This window comes from Ambystoma mexicanum, chromosome 1p (genome assembly GCF_040938575.1).
Source record: "Ambystoma mexicanum isolate Mex_15411 chromosome 1p, UKY_AmexF1_1, whole genome shotgun sequence".
In the NCBI taxonomy this organism is placed as follows: domain Eukaryota; kingdom Metazoa; phylum Chordata; class Amphibia; order Caudata; family Ambystomatidae; genus Ambystoma; species Ambystoma mexicanum.
In genome coordinates this window covers 1,252,340,574-1,252,356,718 of record NC_090921.1, presented here as the reverse complement: position 1 = coordinate 1,252,356,718, position 16,145 = coordinate 1,252,340,574, and the positions used below count along the sequence as shown (strand labels likewise).

Here is a 16,145-nt window from a genome sequence, read left to right as displayed (position 1 = left end):
AAGTGATGGACAGAAGGGCTCCAGGAAACGCAGTTTGTAAGGCAAGCGCTGAAAAGCACACATTTAAAGCCCCAGAAATGGAAATACAAGAAATGAAAATACTAATTACCAGAAAAATGAAATCCATTTTTAGTAAATGCTTTCAGTTCTAAAATATGATGTCTGGGTTACATGTATGTTTGCGGTATTTTGTTTTTTGGGGGGAGTGAGCTTGTTTTGGACTTGTTTTAAAGGGGAATTTGGCTTATTTTTTTCCTCCTGATCCGGAAGCACACCAGCAGCAATGGCGGATCGAGCAAGCGTGGACTTAATTTGGATCAAACAAGCCAGAGCAAGGTAATTACGGCGGCGCACACTGTTTTGGGGTTATTTATTTGTGAATGAGGATCATCAGGGACCATACTTTTCTGTTTTTTTAAACTTGTGGGCTCTTAGGGGGGTGGGAGGAAGGGTCGTCAGCTGTCCTGCTGGCCTCAGAGTCTCGCTCCATGGAATGTGCCCGATCCCAATCACCCGGAATATCTGGACTTCAAACGCAATGTATGGTGGCCAAATGTCCTGGAATTCGCAGGATTATCCCGCAATTAGGGACTACGTCCCGCCGTTTGCAGAGTTGCTGTGCGGGACGCAGGTTGTACTGACATTCGTGGGACAACCTGCCTCCAGCACAGCCACTCTGCAAACTGAAGTGGCCATTACACAGCATGCACGTGCGGCTCAGTAGTCCTGGCTCCTTTTGAGCCTGCAGGTCGAGCTGTAACACTCTGACACCTGGCTTAATTGAAATTCTAATGTTTTGTTCCTGGGGTCGTGATGGTAATGTTTGCAGTTAAAAAACGTGACCATCACCTCCCAAGGACAAACCATTTGCATTGCAATTAAACCAGGTGTTAAGAGCCATTAAGAAAATGTACATTTAAAAAAGGGGCGGGTCAAACGTGAATGACGTTGTGACTCACCGCCTTGTGGGCAAGTGTCCCGCAAAAGTCTATCAAAGCGTTGGCCACCCTAAGTCGCAAGGTCTGCCACTTCAGAACCCGCTCGGATTCCTAGGCAACATTTCCATGCAGCTTTACACAGCTGCGACGTACGGCTTCAAAACACTTTGAAATGATGGATGTAGTTTCTCTGGCACTGGCTTTCGGCCTCTTGACCTTGTTGTCTCTCACAGAGTCCCCGTCGCTTAATTCATTTCATCACATTTTCCTTCATTCGAAGTCTGCAAGGTGTCTAACAAATGTACAGCCACAGTATGCATTGTGGTTCATATGTGCTTTTGGAAATTGAATCCTGTGTTTCTAACAACACTTGTCCTCTGTACTTTGTGTGTCTCTTATTTGCTTCCATTAACTACTTTGTTTCGCTATCTTGCCGTTTCCACGCAGCAGTCTCTCACTCTCCTATACTCACTCTGTGTCCCATTGGCTATTGCGCGCACCTTTTCTCCAGTGTCATATTCCCTCTCTCTTGCAGTGTATCCTGTCCTCAGCCTTCCTCTGAGCTAGTCACTCTGTCCCTGCTTCTGCAGCGCCTCGAGTCTCCCTCCTGCTAACCTTGCCCGTTCCCTGCGCTCCCTCTCGCCTGTCTCTCTGCTCTGTTTCTGTATGTTGCCACCCTGCCTGTCCGTCTCTCCCTCGCACCTTCTGGCTTGTCGCAGCCTCTTCTCCCGAGGATCAGCTTGCTCTGGGTGCCACTGTCAGCAGGGGTGACTTACTGCTTCTTCAGACACACGTACTAGCCTCTTGCTTTTTCTTCCAGTCATGTATCTCACACTGTCTCTCTTTTCTGCCATATCAGCGCTCTCTGTCTCCCTGCTGGCTCTGTTTCTGGCAATTGTTGGTTCCGCTGTCGGTCTCTCTCTCTTTCTCCTTCTTTCCCATTGTGTTGTCTCTACAAAGTCTCTCGTGCAGCCCCTCCCTAGTAAAGAAGAAATCCACTTTTTGGATTGTTTTGGGATTGCTTCTGGATTGTTTTCAAGCTGCAGATTTTTTGGGTATTTATTTTGGATTTTTTGGGGATTTTTTCAGGCAAGGATTTATTTGTCTTGGGTTGGAGGATTTATTTTGGATTTTTACTGACTTGTTTCTCAGTAAAAACAATCCACTAATGGCAGGCAGGCATTTCTACAGGATTTATTTTGGAGTTTTACTGACTTGTTTCTCAGTAAAAACAATCCACTAACACTAATTGGCAGGCAGGCATTTCTACAGGATTTATTTTGGAGTTTTACTGACTTGTTTCTCAGTAAAAACAATCCACTAATACGAATTGGCAGGCAGCATTTATTTTGGATTTCTTGACAAGGAAGGATTGCTTGCTTTTAGAGTGGAGGATTTCTTTTGGATTTTTTTCAACTTGGTTCTCAATAAAACCAATCCAGCAACACTACAGATTTTTACTGCATTTATTTTGGATTCTTTTACAAGCAAGTATACATTGTAAGATTTATTTTTGATTTTTTCCAACTTGTATCTCTGTAAAAACAATCTAGTAACGTAGGCACACATTTTTACTGCATTTAAATGTTGGAAACATAATGTCAAACTAGTTTTGACGCTGGTTGCCGGTATTTAGCATTTTAATCTGATGAAACATTTCGCAGAGATTAGGTTTTATTCATTTTGAATTTTATTGGTGCAAATTACAAGTCCAACTGCACTTAACTAATTTCTCCAGTAGATAATGGGGGTCATTACGACCCAGGCAGTAACCATGGCGCTGGTAGCGCCATGGTTGCCGTCGGTATTTTACCAATTGCGCCATGGTGAATGGCGGAATTACCGCCCCATTCCAAGGTTGGCGGCGCGGTAATTCCCCATTCACCATTGGCCCTTCCCCATTCCCATTTTTGCCCCCATAGGGCTCAATGGAAATGGGGAAGGCAGTAGTTACGGTACCACAAATTGCAGTACCGTAAAATACCTTCAAGGTCCCTTTGCGGGTCCAATCCTTAACGGCTGGTAACAACCAGCCGTTAAGATAAGGACCCGCAAAGGGAACTCGTAATTAGGCGGTAAGGGGTTAACGGCGCCGCCACCTTTTACAGCGCTGTTAACCCCTTACTGCCTGGGTCGTAATGAGGCCCAATGCCTTGTCGCTAACATTCAGGGTGTACCAATTTGCAGCAATGGGTAGAAGAAATGGCTAACACCTCTGCCATCCCATCTCCCATCGTGCCACCTGACCCGCTGGATGGAGGCCGCCTGTCTCCTGCCTGCCACCCGGTACAGCTGTATATCACCCCCGGCTGTATATCTGTTCTGTTGTTAACTCTGGAAAAATAAATAAATAAATAAATCACAAAAAATGTACCCGTAATTACTATTTTCTTTCTTTCTTTCTTTTATTTATTGGATACTTTGTAAGTCCCCTACACAACAAATGGTGTTTCAAGGCATCTCAAGACAAAATAAATACACACTGCCTAGGGACTTGCCTACTTGCAACGCTGTCTACCTAAATACTGTCCCTCATGAGCTCTCTGCTCATCTTTCTCTAACCTTCTGCAAGTGAGACGGTTCTCCAAGCAGAGATTTGGAACAAGGTCCTTATCCTGAGCCGGTGCCTCCCTCTGGAATAGCCTCCCTGCCACCTTCCGTCTTGAGCTTGACCTTCTTAAGTTCCTGCTAAACCCTAGCTCTCTGCTCTCTCCATATCTCCCTCCTCTTCCTTACCTCTGAGTCTCACAGGTCCCGGGTACTACTGCCAGTCCTCTCTCGCACTTGCCTCAGGGCCCTACTTCCACCCAATTTAAGGGACTTAGAAATAACCTGAGAGAGTGGCTCTCTCTGCACTTACCCCAGTCTCCACTGACTGAGCACTCTTGGACCCCCCTCCCTGTTACTCTATATGCACTTGCACAATCCAAATGCAAATGCCTGAAGATCGTCTGTTTGTTCTGCCCTGAATTCTCCCCTCAATTGCACTTATAAAACTGCAGAATCGCCGTCAGGCATATTTGCAGTGTCTCAACCGTTACATGTATTTTACACACTTACTCTGCATGTGCAGACTATTATCGTCTCAGAATTTCAAGGGCTCTGAGCGACTGTTGTTTTTCCCCTTATTCCCACCCTCCTTGAATGCTTTGAAACACTTTCCTGTGTATGGGCGCTATATAAATAAAGAGTACAATACAATATCTTTGCAAAGCCTTGCACTTTGCCAGCACATACTCCATAAAGAGGTTTACAGCCTGTACTCTCCATGTAGTATGGCTCCCTTCAGTCGGCCACTGCACATTAACAGCAGACTCTATATATGCTATACCAATATCCAAAAAAGGACTCCATTAAACATAATATATATGCCTTGTCTTTGTTCGGGCCAAAGGTTAGTGTTACAATTATTGAGTTTGTCAATGCTTATTTAAGACAGTGCTTCTGTGGCTTTTTAGAATAGCATACTTGCAAACTAAATCACTCCCAGGGACCTCGCATTTTGTCAGCCTACGGAGAGCAAGATCAAAATCATTTTCCCATGATAAGATGCTTTAGGGAAGTTGTGAAACCAGGATTGGAGTCCAGTCTTGCAATTGAAGTACTTAACCACATATCTTCCCAGTTACAGTTAGTGGACATGTTTGGGTTTTGATGGAGATTAATTGAAAAGTATGCAAATCACATTATAGACCACTCTGACAAACATATCCTTATAGAAATATGTGTGACACGAAAAAGAAAAAAAATGGCAATTTTAGTTGACCCACCCCATCCTCCTCCCCATTTTCACTCGAAAGCTACAAGTACCAGAGGCAAAGTAATATGAGCCTAATGTCCATTGGGTTTGCGAATGTGCTTTCAGGACACACAACAACATTTATTTTGTAATAAGGTCACCTACTTTTAGTCATTGTTTGACATAGGTGTGCAGCTGGTTAATAAAGAGAATTTCATTTAACTGTGCTGCTCATAACAAAGGGTTATAACAAAGCCAACTCCATCACTGCCACCTACCTTCTCGGTCATCCAACCCATGAAGCGCGTGTCAGTTGAGGCTTTCGCCGCCACTTTCTCACCCCACTCTCCTCCTTTGGCTGACGCACACCTTGACACAGCCCTTTCCATGCTCCACTCTGCTATATCTGATACTCTTGATGTTCTTGCCCCTGTCATGAGCATCCGCCTGAAGACCAAAGCCAAGTACAACTCCTGGTACGACTCAGACCTCATCACCCTTAAACACAAGTGCAGGGTGGCTGAGAGGAAATGGCATGCTTCTTGTGTATCCTCTGACAAACTGGACTGCCACCTGCTCCAAAGGCAATACCGGCTCTCTGTCCTCACCAAAAAGAGAGCTCACATCCAAACCCATGTCTCTGCAGCATCTAACAACTCAGCTGAACTCTTTCAAATCTGCATGGAAATGGTCAATCCTGCTGCAGTCTCTACCTCTCCTGTCCCTTGCCACGCCCTCTGCACGGCTCTGGCTTCTCATTTCATCTCTAAAACTCAGGACATCATGTCCTGTCTCTCCTCCTCTCCCCTTCCTCCCTCTTCTCCCTGCTCTTCCTCTGGCCCTTCTTTGGCCTCCTCTCCTCCCTCCTTCTCTGCCTTTCCCCTGTTCTCCCCAGACGCGGTCTCTAGACAAGTCCGATCTATGAAAGTCTAATCAAAACAGGTTTTACCTGCTCCTCCACAACCATCAAGGACCACATTGACTCCCTGACCCCTGCCCTGGCCGACTTCTGCAACCACTCCTTCACAATTGGAGTCTTCCCTTCCCCCCTAAAGCACTCCCTTTTGCAGCCTCTTCTCAAGAAAACCTCTGCCGACCCTTCCTGCCCAGCTAACTTTCACCCAATCTCCATCACTCCTTTCCTGGGCAAACTCTTGGAAAAGCTGGCCATCTCCCAGCTCAATCTCCACACTGAATCTGTTGGCTGTCCCCATGATCATCAGTCTGGCTTCAGAGCTGCCAGAAGCACAGAAACTGTTCTCCTGAACATCCAAGAAGACCTGCTCTACAACCTTGATTCCAACACCCCCTGTGTCCTCATCTTACTTGGGTCCTTCCTCTCCTCTATCTCTATCTCTTCCTGTGGTGTTCCCCAGGGGTTTAACCTCTCTCCCTGGCTTTTCAACCAATACTGGCACTTCTTGCCCACCACATTGCCGAGCTCTACCCTAACTTCCAGTGCTATGCGAATGACACCCAGCTCATTTTCCGGCTACCCTCAGCAACCACCTCTCCCTCTCTCATCTCTGACTGCATGTCCGCCATCCAGGAGTGGTGTGCCGCCAATAATCTCTGTCTTAATGCCAGTAAGACTGAGATTCGCTTCATCGGCACTCCTGCTCCCTCCTTTCCTGTCACTCTCTGGCCGGCCTCTCTTGGCCCTCTTCCTGCTCCCACCTGTGAGGCTAAAAACCTGGGTCATCTTCGAATCCACATTCTCCTTCTCTCCTCACATCTCCGACATCTCTAAGAAGTCACACTACCAGCTGCACCTCCTCAGAGGTTTCCTTCCCTTCCTCTCCTTCCCCAGAAGCTCACTGTCTCCAGAGCTCTGATTCTCTCTAGGCTGGACAATTGCAACAGATCTTTCTAAATCTGCCGGCTTCTACTCTCCGCCCTCTGCAACTCAACTCATCCAGAACAGGACTGCGCAACTTGTCCTTGGCCTCAAGCCTAGGCATCGAATCTCTCCAGGACTGAAATCTCTGCACTGGCTCACTGTGGCTGCAAGGATTAAGTTCAAAACCCTCTGCATTGTCCACAAGGCCTTCTAGGGCCTGGGGCCGCAATACCTTCAACTCTCTCTTCCTAAATATCTTCCTTCTCGAGCTCTTCGCTCATCCGCTTCCAACTCCCTCAGCGTCAGTCGCTTCTCCAAGCAAATAGTTGGTGGTAGATCTCTTTCGTCGGCTGGGGCCTCCCTCTGGAAGGCCTCCCTGAAACTTGAGGAGAACCATCTCTGATTCCAGAAGCACCTTAAAACCTTTCTCTTTGCTTCTGCTTTTTCTCCTGCTCTCCCCTGCTGACTTCCTGGCTGAATCCTAACCCGTACTGGTTACCTGGCCACCCTCTGATCTCTGGGCCAGGTTCCCTCCCCAGCTAGTCGCACACCTGCACTGCCCTCCTGGCAACCTGGGGACTGTTTCTGTATCCTTTCAGTCCCACTTCCACCACTTGACACTTGTTGTCAGCACTTATCCTTGCCACCTGCTGGCCGCACTTCTAGTATTATTTATTCCTTCACCCCATATACTGCACTGTCTTCTCCCCCCCGCACTCTCCCCCTTCCCCTTTCCCATGTACTTGCACAATCTGAATGGCACCTTGCCTAGTACGATCGTTGTCTGTCTTCCCCCTGTTCCCTCTGCCTTGCCTCGTCACGCCTTGAAACACTTGTGTATAGGTGTGTTACATACATGCCAACCCTCCCAATTTAGGGTGGAGACTCCTGACTTTTTGTGGAAAAATATTGCTATTTTTCACGTTCTCCCGTCTAAAATACTTCTAGCCCCAATGCATCTCTATGTGAAAATGTGCAACTCCCGATTTCTCTGATGAAATCTCCCACCCAGGTGTCTCAGATTTAGTCTGTGCAGTAATGCTTGGCTCCCCAACCACCTCCTCACTTGAATCTGTATGAGAGGTAGATGAGTCTTCCGTGTCGTCTGATGAGATTCCGTTTCTTCCCTGTCACCAGGTATCGCTGGTCTCCTTCTTGTGAGTCCTCTCCTTCTGTTTGCAGTATTGGGTATGGTCTCCACCGGAAGCCACTTTGCCAGAAATGCAGTTTTGCCTGGCAGCTCGGACTCCAGGGAGCCCACCCCAGGCCAGGGAAAAGCCTTGCCGAAAAACCCTGGCAGATGGTGTAAAAGGTTCCAGCAGATGACTACTATCACCAGAATGCACAGTGGTGCGGAGGCGTGGCTCCAGAGGAGATGTCCAGATAGAGTATCTGCTGGAGACGGTTGGATGGGTAGACTGAATAGCAGCGGCTCCACAGAAGGCCATGCAACAGTGATTTCGTCCCGGAACGAGCAGAAAGAACCGGACACAGGAACATAGAGCACGAAGCAAAGAAGGGGGCGTGACCAAGGTGAGAGCGCGAGCCTCTGAAGAGTACCACGCGGAAAGCAGGTAAGCAGGAGGCAAGGACAGGGATGGAGCGGGAAGGCAAGAAGTGAGTACACGAAGAGAGAAACCCGCCTGAGAGCGGGAGTAAACAAACACACCAGAGCGCTAGGAAAACTTCCCGTAACACTGGAAGTTGCAACGCATGCACGTTAGCAACTTCCGGGTTTATAAAGACTGGGAAGACTGGGAAGACTAGAACGCGCATAGTGTTACTGGAGGTAATAGTCCTTTTACCATTTCTTCCATCTCCTCCATAGCTTCCAGGGCCGGCGAACCATAACAAGGTGAGTCAGAATGTTGGCATGGCTGGCGTTATAAATGCCATATCATATCATATATCATATCAAGGGTGTTTTAAAAAAAATTGTGTTTCTGAGGAGAGTGGGGTTAATTAAATATGCTGGGTGTTCAGCAAATTATAGTAGATTATAGTAAAATATTTTGAAAATATTTGTATTTGAATACTCTGTGTTCTATGTATACTCATGCTATTCTGTTAAATTTCTAACTTTTAATTTTAAATGAGCGCTCTTTCTTTCTGCTCATTTCGATGGGAGTAGGCTTGTTTGGGGCTTGTTTTGAAGGGGCATGCAGCTTTTTTTTCTCGGACCTGGGGCAACTCTGCTGTAAGCAGCAATGGCGGCGGTAGAAGATTCGGTGGACGTGCTCCTGTTGGGCACGAAAAACTGGATAAATACCCCCAATGCAATATGTGGACAGAACCCCTATTACATTTGAGACCTGTATAGTGGCAGAGAGGCCTTATCACACGGTTTAAAGTTGGTTTGCTAAGTGGCTAGGATTCTGGGGTGGAGTTGTAGCTCTCCCCCTAAGCCAGGCTACTCCTACCTTACTGGTTCTTGTAGTTGATGGTTGACGGCTGGTCACTGGCTTCACTGGCTTCCCATGCGGACACCCGTTGTCACTTCCTGGAGCCGCATCAGTTTGAGCCATCCCTGGCAGGGGGCTGCTTGGCAAAGGGCTGCCCTGGGGGGGTTTAGGGCAGGAGAGGAGCCAATAATCAGAGGGGGAGGGTTGGGGAGGCAGTGATGAGGAAGTCTGGCGGGGGGAAAGGGAGCGGGGTACACGGCGGGCACTCAGAGGCACAGGTATAATAAACAGTGGCCCAAGGTTAGTAGACCAGGGCCGGAGGGGTCACTGGCCTGGGGCACTCACCTGCAAAGCTGCAGATGGGGAAAGAGCGTGCAGGGGGCCGCTGGTGAGATACACCAGGAAGACGATGAGGCACTGCCCAAGCAGGCTGCGGGGGCGGGGTGGGAGGTGAGAGGAGGGGGAGAAGGTGCTGGGGACTATGAGCGGCGCGGGCCGTGGGGGTCCAACAATGACCAAAGGTTAGCAGACCAGGTCCGGAGGGGTCACTGGCCTGGGGCACTCACCTGCTCTCAGTGCTCAGAAATGAAACACTGACACAAATAATCTGACAACTCCCAATCATACACGTCTGCCCCGCAAGCGCTCAACACAACACCTTACCACCACTGGGATGTCTGGACTGCGACCCCCCCCCCACATAACCTGATGTGAACACTGCCCCCTCAGGTGGGCGCAATGTTAAAGGGGCCCATGCCTGCCATTCCCTACCTTTCTATCCTCAGCTCCCTGCGCCAGGCGGTGGTCTCGTGGGAGCCGGTTTGGAGGGGGTTCCTTGTCCTCTGTGGGCATCTTTGAGGAGTCACTGAAGCCATATGACAAGTTTGCTTTTCATCAGCCCCCAAAACACTATATGGCGAAAAGAAACGCGTTGGGCAGGATGGTAGCTAAGCATGTCTGTGTGCTCAAAAGCTCACTGTGCATGGGGGTGAGCCCTATATGGCACACATAGCAAGTGGAAAAAAAAGGTGAGCACACACATGGAGAACGAAACACATTGAGGGGGGAAATAATGCAAAAAGTGTAAGTATGAAAGCATGATAAAAACATGCAGGGCCTCTGAGGGACAAGAACATATAATGAACCAAGTAGAGAAGCGCGCACAGAGAAGACCACAAACATGTGCACTGTTGGTGCATTGCATCTATTACACTGGAGTTACCCTGCAAACCAATTGCAAACTGTCTGGCTTTTTAACCAGTATTTTACAGAAGGTGTGCTATGCACCATTTTAACCCTAAAAAAATGTTCAAACCTGTCTGGTTGGTTTGGGGTTGCTGCTACGTTCATTCACCGGGTATATTTCTGTGAAATGTTTAAACCCTTCCAATTATGCTGGGGCCCAGGCAAGGGGGATTGGAGCAGTATTTTTGGGCAGAGCCAACTAGATGAATGTTATTATGTAGGGGCAATGGGTTTATAGCCAAATGGGGCAGGCAGGTGGACGTTTGCTTCCTGCAGAATTGCTTTTGTTCACACATAGGGGATAGCCCAATATGCACGTTACATTAGGAGGGTGTGGGGGCACTTGTACAGTCAGCAAGTAAGTTTTCTTAACTGTGGCATTGCATGCTTTATTGGTGTTAAGGCAAAGTCACCATGATGAATCTTAAGTGGTTGTGTGGGAGAAGGGGAAAATTAGAGAAGAGGGGCAGTTGAGGCAGAAGAGGGTGGGGAATTGGGATGAAGGGGAAGGCAGTTGAAATGGTGGGGCAGCAGGAGAGAATGGTGGGGGCAGTTGTGGTTCTTTGAGCGTCCGCTGGGTGATACATTGGGTCATGGGTGCTTAGTGAGGGTTGGGTTAGCGGGGTGCTGTGTGAGGTCCTGAGTTTGGGGGTGAGGAGTGTATGTATGGTATTACCCAATTGACCTAATTATAGTGGTCCTAATTGACCTTCTGCACAATTGACCTTTATGTTATTTTAGTTATTTTATATATGTATTGGGTTGGTTTTGGATTATAAATAATATAAGGGGATTGGGTGTGAGGTTGCGGGTGGGGTCTGGATTGGGTGTGGGGTTTCGGGGGGTTTTCCCCCGCATATATGTCCTAATTGACCTTCTAAATTAGGTCAATTCTCCTGAGGTCAATTGTGAAAAGGTCAATTAGTATACAACCGTATGTATGGGTGTGGCTTTGTGGGTGGAGGCTGAGTGCCTATTCAGATGTCCATTAATTTATATTCATATAGCCTTTCTTTTTTTGGTAGAATTTGCTGAGCTTCATTGCAGGTCTTAAGAAATGTTCAGCTTTACTGAGAATTCCTCATTGAAGAATGCATCTGTGAAGTCAAATCTAGCCTGTTGTACGGATGGGACTGTGAGTGTGGGTAGAAGATATTGTGTGTGCGTTGTTGGGAGATATTGTATGTATGGGGGTGTAAGAAGGGTAGGGGCATAAGGGGAGGTATTTGGAGGAGAAGAGGGGTGGGGCAATTGGGGTAGAAGGGAATTTGGTCACTGGTCACAGCACTCACTATTCACCTCACAACCTGTCTCAATGCAAACTAGCTGAAGCGGCAAGCTTCCCGCATCAGTTTTAAATCGAGTGGCTAAAGGCAGACCTAGTTAAGACCTTTATATCACACCTTTAGTGGGTTTACAACTCCAATAAAGTAATAACTCTCAGAAGACTGCTTTGAAAAATCACTGGCAGGCACTTTGAGCGCAAAGTCTAATAAGACTTGATTAGAATGTGTACTGTATTAAAATGTGTAATATTAATATTTGTGCTATTATTTCAGCATACTGGGACACAATGCATTCCCGTCAGCATGTAGCGGTTGAGCACTGCTCGGAACTGGCCCTTCAGTGGATAAAGAGGAAGCAGGCGGGAGCCACAAAAACAGTTTTTACCCATCCAAATCCCAACCCTGGTCCATCAACTGCATCAGAGGTAAGTGCCATTAGAGTTAAACAAAAGTTGGTTTGTGCCCCTATGTAATAAATAAATGCTTTTTCTCTATCCAAATGCTATTGGTTGTAGGCTTCTGTGTGTCTCCACCCCAATCTCCCCAACATTCCTATGAAGCCATAGGGCTTCTAGACGAAGGTGTCAGAGGGTGTGAAAAGGTAGCTCAAATACTGTGACTCATGTATTCACCGGTTATTGTCCATCACTCATTATATGCCCACATGCAAACATATCACTTTGTCCATTACTTATGACCCGTTATGCTTCCAATGTCATATAGTGGTGTCCTAAGTTTTTTTTTGTTGATAGTTACAAAAGCAAGCACATAGTTAAATTCCCGTGGGTATACGTGATCGACATTAGTTGGCCTGGGAGCCAAATGTAGCTCCTGGTAGGTATGTTGTAAAGCTAACCAGGCTCTTGAAGGATACAAGCAGGGCTTAATAGCCCCCAGCTCCCCTCTATTTCAAACCCTGTGTATTTGTTTTGCTTGTATGGCTCCTTTACTAATGCAGTGTACATGGGGAAACATGGGGGAAACATGCGATTGGTAATTTCTTTACAATATACCAATTATGCAAAGAAATGGGAAACAAGATAAACGGAGAGCCACTTCCTGGGGAAGTGACACTAATATATATTAAATTCTAAGGAATTGCTATGGTTTTATCCAGATTGAGAGCTTTGAGAAATGTAGTAATTTTTCATTTTTTGTGTACACAGACAAAAATGCCCCTTGCAACAGATTGGACCTGCGGGTTTGCAGATGTTAGTGAACCCGGTGAAGTAGAGGGAGATTGTCGTAACTGCCAAAAAATCAGACTAGCAACCCATCACGTTACCTACTGAACAAGCTGCTGGATATTTTGTTCACAAAAGAAGAACTGATAGCAGCAAAGGGAAGGTTAACATTGGATCATCATCGACAGGAAGCTATACAAGGTACATAAATGGAATTACGAAAGCACATCAGAGGGTGTACAGTGAAATTGTCTATGCTTTATTTCTCACAGCTATGTGTCAACCAAAAAGTACTTTGCTTGCTCTTTTCAAACTTTTTATACAAATCTTTGTGGCATTTTATCAATGTTCAAGCCAGGGATATTGGCTTTCCAGTACTTTCTGCATCAGAGTACAGAAAAGCCCTCCAAAATAAAATTGGGAACTACCGGATGAAGAAGGAGTCAAACCTTGTCCTTTCAACACTAGTGTAGTTCTGCATTCCCTTGTTCTTTGGCCTCGCCCTGGATACTTGTATGACTCTCTGGGCTGGTTCTGCGTCCCCTCTCACCCTTGCTCCCTGGGCTGGACCCTACCGGACTTGCTTGCTACCTGGGCTGGGCCTAGATACTCGTGTGACTCCCTGGCCTGGTTCTGGTACCCTGCTCACCCTTGTTCCCTGGGCTGGACCCCACCAGACTTGCTTGCTCCATGGACTGGGCCTGGATACTCGTGTGACTCCCTGGACTGGTTCTGTGTCCCCTCTAACCCTTGCTCCCTGGTTCTGGACCCCACCAGACTGGTTCTGGGACCCCTCTCACCCTTTATTTTTAAATTGTAAAGCACCCCCACCTCCATTCAGCACTTACCATGGTGCACACCTTTTAACCTGGAAGCAGGACCAAAGAGGGTGCCCAGTGCGCTGGCCACCTTATATAGGGGCTCATTGGCTGTGGCTCCCCCAGCGCTGCCCCTTGATGACGTATCTACCCCCCAGCCATACCCTGGGTGGTGAGTGCAGAGGTCCCCCTCCTCTTTAGCATAGGCCATGCCAAGTGGGTGTCCCCGCAAAGGGTGGTCCTTGCTGAGTGGCTGTTGCAACGGCGCGGGAGCCTCACAGAGTAAGCATGTCTGAGTCCAACCAAGCACGTGTAATTGAATGACTGGGATTGTGTGGGAGTGACTGACTGTGTGTCTAATGTTGAGTTACAGACTGAATGTGACATGATGGTGTGACTGCATGAGTGTCAAAGTGATTGAGTGACCCTTAGACTGGCAGACTGAGTGAGAGAGTCAGTGAATTTTTGGTTGAGGAAGGGAGTGACGGGTTGGCTGGAAATGTTATAAAAGCCTACAACTGTCCTAAGCAAGGGCTATTTCTGACATGATGTCTTTTTTCACCAGCAGATTCAAACGGTGCTCTTGGTGAAAGTTGCCAGAGCAGATTTATCGTCTTGGTATCTACAAACTCTCGAGGACAGGATGGATAAAGAAAACAAGAGTGAACTCTTGGGAGGAAGTAGTCTGCTACTCCAATGCAAATATGCTACCTTTTTTAAGAATGGTATATCAAATTGGGATTTCTATTAAACAGTGTTTTTATTTTTTTCTTGGTTATTTTATTTGATTGTTTTATATTGTACTTTTTGCCCCCTTCAACTGCATAGAGGGAGTGATCGAGTAGCTGGGTAGGTGGGAGAGGTTGTGTCGGTAGGAGTGTGTGTGTGGGTAGAAGATGGCTCATTTTAAATTGTGTCTGCGGCACCAAGGGTTCAGCCTCCTGCTTGACTGGACAACAATGCCTTCAGCAAGATTTGGAGATGGATGGCAAATGCAGGAAACCGTGTTGAATGAGCGCAAAGCCAGGGTGCTCACAGCAGGCGTGCAGGGAAAAGAGGCACATCAGAGTAAGTAGCCACTGACTGTTATAGCGGTCTGGAACTTGAGCAAGAAGCGGGAGATCAGAGCCGAGTGGGATGGCCATGGGAAGTGCACAGTACAGCATCCAATACATACAGTGTTCAGGGGGAGCTTAGACTGATGACCCCAGGCCTCCCAGGCAGCCATAAATCATGACGAGGGTAGACTGGGAGTGGGAGATGACTTGGTGGAAACTGGTTTCGGAGCAAATTGAGCATCCGAACAAGAGGTTCAAGTACCTCAGTGGGAATCATCCAATGTTCTGGCTGAGGTGGTGTTTTTTGAAGTGTTTCGACAAAAAAGAGTAGTTGTTATATTGTCATTTTCCCAGCAATTAGGCCATCCGTCTGCACAGGAGTCCCCTACTTGAAGAAGCATCAGCAGGCAACTGAGTAGGTCAATATTGAGTCCCAATGTCAGGGTCTTTGTAACACTTTCTGAAAACGAATAAGACCCCAGCGACACCATAGCAAACAAAGAAAACATGTATGCTTTGCACCCATCTGCTGCATGAGCAGCATACACGTCCCCCTTGCCCCTGCAGATCACTCCACCCATATGTTTGTGCCTTTAGGTCCCTCTTCTCTGGCCTGGACTTTTCTCTCATGCACCTGATCTGTCTTCACCTGTCTTGCTGCTAGGTCGCCTGGTGAGTTCATTGTGCATTGTCTCCATCTCACTATACCCCTCTTCCATCATGTCCCTCCGTGGCACTCTCCATATCCCCTATTTACTCTAACTGCTACCTATCCTACCTCTTTTCTGAAGCCTGGAAGGATAAAGTTCAAGAAAGCTCTCCAATACAGGCCAGCCCATCGCTGACACCTACGTCAACGCTTCTTCGAGGTAGACTATCACTGACATCCTCTTTGGTACTTCATCTCCAGACCTTCAGACTCTTCACCCATTAATGGTGGACCCAGATGGGAAATGTTCTTGGCACATTTTTCATCCTCTAGGTGCATCATTAATGTCTACCAGAATGGCACTGTCATGGCCCAGAACTCTTAGCCCAACCTCCTCCGTCTTGATGGGTGTCTTTCATCTCTCATCAACTTCCTCCTTTCTCCTGCCACTCTTCCTTCTGCTACCCCCCAACACTTTTACCACCACCGTGGTGTGTACCGCATCCCTGTACTCTTCCTCAGAAGACCTTCCAAGGTGGCAACCAGCTTCACTTAGATACACTCAACTTCTGCTCTGCTGTTGAATATTCCTCTATCTGTCACCTCCTTGAAGACTTTCACCTTGACGTCCTCACTCTCATTGAGACATGGTTCACTGCCAGCTCTGTCACAAGATCCTCTCTAAGACCAGGCTTTAACGGGCTGGAGGCGGAGTGTCCCTGATATTCCCTGAATGAGTCCCTGCTACCATCATACATACCCACTCAGTCCCACTCTTACTTCGAATGCCTCCTCTGCAGGCGTGGTCTCTTCTGTCCTCTCACTGACTCTTGCCACCATCTACAGGACCCCTGGTCCAGTCTCTCACTTTCTTTCGGAGTGGTCTGATCTCAATTCTTCTCTCCTGGCCTCTACCTCCAAACTTCTCCTACTCGGAGACTTCAATATTGAACTTGACTCTCCTGATGCAGCCACCGGACTCTTCC

General features: G+C 47.4%; 1 long non-coding RNA gene across 2 annotated transcripts; it reads left to right on the top strand.

Annotated features, from left to right (window-relative positions):
* The first annotated feature begins 261 nt into the window (after nt 1-261).
* LOC138573479 (uncharacterized) lies at nt 262-14,203 on the top strand. Of its 2 annotated transcripts, none has more exons than XR_011303922.1 (4): nt 262-336; nt 11,724-11,875; nt 12,617-12,835; nt 14,021-14,203. It is a non-coding gene; the product is annotated as an uncharacterized lncRNA (long non-coding RNA). The 2 variants fall into 2 exon arrangements; XR_011303923.1 differs by having other exon boundaries at nt 14,018-14,203.
* The last annotated feature ends 1,942 nt before the right edge of the window (nt 14,204-16,145 follow it).